The sequence below is a fragment of the Wyeomyia smithii genome, chromosome 1, assembly GCF_029784165.1.
Source record: "Wyeomyia smithii strain HCP4-BCI-WySm-NY-G18 chromosome 1, ASM2978416v1, whole genome shotgun sequence".
NCBI classification, from domain to species: domain Eukaryota; kingdom Metazoa; phylum Arthropoda; class Insecta; order Diptera; family Culicidae; genus Wyeomyia; species Wyeomyia smithii.
In genome coordinates this window covers 191,841,157-191,847,355 of record NC_073694.1, presented here as the reverse complement: position 1 = coordinate 191,847,355, position 6,199 = coordinate 191,841,157, and positions in this window count along the sequence as shown.

The window sequence follows — 6,199 nt, the reverse complement described above, 5'->3', positions numbered from 1 at the left end:
ATGTTTATGGAATTTATTTTTTTTGACATTTGTTTTGGAAGGCATACCATTTTGACGTTTTCGAACATATCGTCAGTTGAATTCAATACTGGCACAACTCAAAATTTTGTAGTTTTGAGTTATTGATGGCAAATGATGCCAAATACTATAAAGTTTCATCTCACGAAGACCCGTTTCAAAATTCACAATAAATCCAGAAATATAAGTAGATGTGCCTTTATTGCGCAAATTTAAAATATCCATAAAAAGTCAGAAAAATGAGATTACAATTTTCTATAACTTGCTTATTACATGCAACTGATAGCCCCAAACAAGTTCAATAAAAATGGGAAGTCTTAAAATTGAAATTTTCCACGAAAATGAAAAAAGAAATTTTTGACACAAATTTTCAAACGCGTTTTTCTCGAAACTATGAATTTTGAGTTGTGCCAGTATTGAATTCAACTGACGATTTGAATGCTGTGAATGATATTTTGATTAGACTCAGTCGATCTATGACAAAAACTGGCAAGTTAATTTGTAATCATGTTTCTCTGATACTGAATAACTTTTGACGTAGAACTATGTTTTTTTTTAATCGCTTCTCGGTCTGAAGGCTAAGATCAAAAACTATGTTTTTCATTGTTACATTGTGGATACATAGTGTGCAAAACGAAGATAAGATGCACATATGGTGTTGAGAGGTTAGACAGACTCCGAATACTAACAACTTTCATGCAATTGATTTTCAAAAAATCCTCATTATTTGTGTTATTTTCTAAGTAAGTAAAAACAGTTTGGGAAGTGCTCCAAGCTCGAATATTCTAATACATTTGTTATACGATTCGCTAATTTTCACAACATCGACATCCAAAAGATCTGCAATTGATTTATAAACCTATGATACTGTTTTGTATAGCAACGAGCATTTTTAAATTGATAGTTTAGCCTCTTTTGAGCGAGAAACGAGGAACATTTCGACGAAATCTACTGTTGGCTTGTTTTAATAATCAACTGAACTGTGAGTGTTTAAGAAGCAATTTTACAGGTTTGCTAAAAAGTACTTTAATTGTGAGTGGCCAGTTGGAAAAGCTCGCTCAATTCATCAGGAGGTTTACTAATCATAATTTCAACATGTTTGCTGAACATTGTTTGCAAAGTTTCGTCTATATGTTTCCCGTATAGACAAAAAGATGGCAACATCGATAAGCCTCATTTTCAAGTATTTTCACGACACAAATTTTTCCTCTACCAGAATGGCTCCAACAACAGCTTCCTCCTACCCCACTGGATAGGTGAGGCATTGTTCGCATAAACGAGTATTAAACGGGTAGTTAAAGCAGATCATAAAACTCGTTTCAGTTGCACTTTTTCCTTTCTCCCGAGGTGTGATCTTTCTTTCTCGCTCCCAGCACTGTCTATGCAAGTTTGAACTTTCGTAAGTTTATGCGCTTGCACTAACACACTTGTGACCAAGGTAGCAAACACCGAAAAGGGGCGTGTCCTTTGCATTCCATTGCAGTAGAATGGAGCGTTGCGAAGCTTTTTGCTTCGTCGACACTACTACCAGTGTAATGGGTGGATTTTCGAAACAAACTATGTTCGAAAAAGCGATCAGTCTCGTTTTGTGGTTGTGTTGTGTGATGAAGAGAATGATGATGTGAGTGTAGCATGTATATAGGCGGAGCAAGCCACGCCTCCCACCAGAAAGCTTTCGCAATAAGCTATGAGTGTGCAGTTGAAAGGACGGTGTTGGTGTGATATCTTTAACGCTGTATATGGAATGGCACGAAAAGTGCTGAACATAAAAAATCATGAAACGTGACGTACATTTATCTGTCATTACTTAATTTTCGCCGTTATTGCTTCTTTAGTTTTTATACTGGGGCAATTGCTGTTTTCTTCCTTCGGTTCGGTTTCCGAATTGCGGTACGTGTGAGAGGGATGAGACTGGTTCGTAATTAACTTATTCTCCCGATAGTGGCGCGGAACGAAGAGTGCGGTGGTGGCGACGGGGACGGCTTTGCGTTGCGGCAGCAGTTGCGAGTGCAGCCACTGTGGCAGTAAGCAAGAGTGTAAAGAGCACTTCATTTTAATGTTTCTCCCTCTCTCGCAATCTCTCGGGTGATGTTATTAGTTTTGCGGTGAAGGGCAGATTAATCAGCTTCGACATCGGAACAATATTAGGAATAAAGGGGTGCACTAGTTTTGGTTTCAGCAATTTGAAATTCGAAAATTTCATTCAAATGATTATTATTATTCTACTAAACACGAGCATGAAAAACGTTTTTTATGTATTTCCACATTGCTCAAGTGTTTATCGGAGCACCGCATCTAGTGATGGTAATTAGCAGAGCCATTTAAGGCATAGCAAATTACAAATTCACATATAATTTCTACTGCTTTACTGAGTGTTATGACACAGAAGCTCATAGTTAATGGTTCCCAAGCTAGGTTTTTTCCTGGCAACAAGACATCAAGGTCATGAAAAAAACGGAATCGACCAACAATAGTGGTTTCTGTCATATTTTTTTCTACTCTTTTTAACTGATGATTTTCTCCGTTAGTCACCACATTTGTTACCCCTTGTTATTTTTCCTAGTTTTTTAACCCTCTCCCGCTCACAAGGTTTATCATTGAAATTTATAACTTCACGAGAAAATTCAAGCTGAACACTTTGTAGACTAACTAAATTTACTGTCAACTGCAGTATTTTGAAGAAAATGCCCAGTGATGCTCTGAGGCAGCATATAAAAGTTTATGGAACAATCGTAAGCACAACAAACTATGTTATGTCAAGATATGATGATTATAATTCTTGGTGCTCTAGAGTCACCATGAGCGGGAAAGGGTTAAGTTGCATTTTATTGTAAAATACGATTTTTTACGAGGTACATTTTTTCGCGTATAAAATAAAACCCTGGGTGTAATTGGCAGCACTGGTATGTAGTGGCGTTTAAACGTCAACTGTCAAAGTCAAAAATTTCATTGTGAAAAGACTTTACCGGCAACGTAGAACGATATCGAACCATTATCTGTGACTTTTTGAAGCCCAAGTTCAAAGATCTGAACATGGTTGACATGTGGTTTCAAGAAAATACATGCAAGACAGCATGCCAAACAATGATCATTCTAAGGAATGAATTTGGTCCTGTGAAGTGGTTACCAAGACTACGGCTAGACTTTTTTGCTGGGGTTACGTGAAATTGTTGGTGTATGTGAATAAGTCCAAAACTTGACGACATAATAAATGTTATTGATGAAATTCAGGCGGAAATGCTGGAAAAAACAGTGATTGAATGAAAGTGATCGATGAAAAAATCGATCAAAGCAGATAGGACCTTTTGGAATGTTTCACTAGAATTATCAAACTATGCTGTTTTGAAAAATTCTTAAGTTTTTTGTTATATTTTAAAAGATCACATCGAAAGTATACAAGCACATACAGTGAATATTACACGCTCGACGCCTGGGTTCGAATACCACCGCTGACATAGGTGTCGATGGTTGTGAGGTGGCGTGATCCACTCACAACCAACCCAACTGGTCTAGATTCAATTCTAGCCGACACCGGGAGATTTTCTGAGGCGAAAAATCTCTGGGATCACACCTTCCATCGCATGAGGAAGTAAAGCCGTTGGCGCCGGTCCGTTAATAAACGGGTCGTGAGTTAGGGTCCTGGGTGTGGAGTCGCCTCCCTGGGCGTCGGTGATTGGCCACAACAGTGGCGGAACTAGACCGACGGAAAATAAGCGAGAATAAAAAAAAAATACAGTGAATATTTGAGCTGTATATGTACTCTCATTACCAGAAATTACTTCAAAAACAAACTTTAATTTTACGGTGTTTCGTTGCTAGATTCTGTGTACAAAGTGGACTCCCGTAAACTGTTCTTGAGATTGAGACCGTTGGCACTTGGCGGAAACAATTGACGGTGCATGCTATGTTTAAAGAAGCTTTTTATACAAAGTGAATGTACCTAAAATGTTTCTCGGTAGGATCACAGTTTTAGCCCTCTAGTTTCACCAAATAACGGTTACGCGTATTGGAAGACTTAGTCTTTAATATTGAGCCGAAAAAGATAAAACATAACTAAACGAACTGTTTTTGGTCTCTTTTTAAGCTGGATTACCGTAGACAGTATGTTTCTATACGATAATTTTAGTAATTTTAAGTGAAAAAAATGCTGTTTTCAGGTTTTGGATACTTTGTTCCTAGATTTTTTTGAAAATCAGAATGTGTAATTTTGTTAAATATAAAACGAAAAATCGAGGAAAAACAAATTTTAACTGATGAAATATTTTCGGGTGTTCATATTTTGAAACTAGAGGGCTTAAACTATGATCCTACGGACAAACATTTAAGGTACATTTACTTTGTATAAAAACCTTCTTTAAACATAGCGTGCGGTGAATACTAGACTGGTTTTCGAGAGGAATGCTCCAAGACGGATCATCAATCATAAATCATTACCCTGCGACAGATCCTAGATAAATTCCGGGATTACACAACCTGAGAACTCACCAGATGTTTGTGGATTTGAAGGCGGCGTACGACTCAGTCAAGCGAAATAAGCTGCGGCAGATAATTCTAAAAACCATTTTTTCGATGAAACTGATAAAACTGATTCAAATGACACGAGACGAGACATCAGCTGAATTATTAGAAGCTATGTTAAATTACCATTATAATCTACCTTCCATAAAAATCGTTGCAATCCTCAATCGCTACGATAGGCTTTTATTATAGTCAACTCAGTTAGTTGTAAAATTATTTCCTTTTCCTTGACAAGGGTTTCGCTTGGCTGTACTAAATTTTTTTGTGGCAACCATCAGTGAAAGTTCTGTTGATGATTTTCATGGCACTATCCAAAGTTGAATAACTCACATCACTTTGAACCTAAATGAAATCTATTTTGGCTAATTCAGTTTCTTTAAAGTACCTGTCCATTAGAGAGTAACACTAGTTTTGTAATTTTTGTGACTTAAATTTGTCTGTTTTTTTAACGTACGAAGAAGTTTTTTTTTCAATTGAATTGCAAGTTTGTTAAAAGCAGAAGTTCTCAACGTTGTCAATAGTTTCGACAACAATTTCAAATTTACATTCGAATTGGAGCAAAACAGATAAATTCCGTGATGGTCCGATGTTGACAATCTTAGCTCCATGTATGCAGGTATACTACACACACTTAATAGACTGATCTTAACACACAATACGCACACTTTAACAAATGAAACCAAATTGCCAAAATTGTAACCCAATAGCTAATACCCAAACGGATTGTACCTACTGATAATCCACACATTTTCGCTCCATCTTGAATCAAATTTAAGTTAGCGGTTGAGTGTGTGGAGTGGGAAGAGTTTCTGCCAGAGACAGTTTGAACATTTTAAATTATTACGAGTTTAAATGCAAGTTTTGTTATTCAGGTTTTTGAGTTCTTAAGTGCACATTTGCATTGTTTTAGAATGACATCATAAGGATTTAAGAAGAGAGACAGATTATGCTTCTACCAAAGCTTGAACGAAAACGGCTAATGTTTTGTGACAGTTTACGATTTTTTTTTGTAATTTCATTATTTCTTTCACATTGTCTTGTCTTGTCTTGAATTTCGTGAAGAAGGTGCAATATACACCGAAACATCGGATGAAGGAGCAATACTAGTCGTTTTATTGCTAGATGGACTGCGAGGCCGAAAAAACACCCACGGATCACTTTTTTTAGTAAAAAATCAGGGTGGCGACTCAATTTCCAAAAATAAATTCCCTGATATTCCTTATGTTTCAATTTTTTTTCCTTGACTGTTCAAATTCATTTTAAACTGATTTAAGTTACGACTATCATAGTCAAAACTAGAAAGGATCAGACTTAAACTGGTTCCTGCTAAAATTCCCATCAGTAATTGAAACAGTTTATCTTCGCTTTTGCTAACTTGAATCTTGAACAAAAATATTTTTTTCGTTGAGAAACACATCTAGTTTGATAAAATTGAAAATGAAAATTACACTGGTCAACAAAAGTGAAAAAAGTTGTTCTTGAGCTCAAATACTATGGAAATACTATAGCACCAAAATGAACAGGTTTGGTGCCCCTGGTAAATGCAGAAGTGCGTCAAAAGACCGCAGAGTAATTGTTCGCCGTGTTTATCGTTTTCCGTTTACTTACGGGAAAATTTGATTGAAATTTCTGAAGACTTCAGGCATTTCCGAAACGTCTAGGG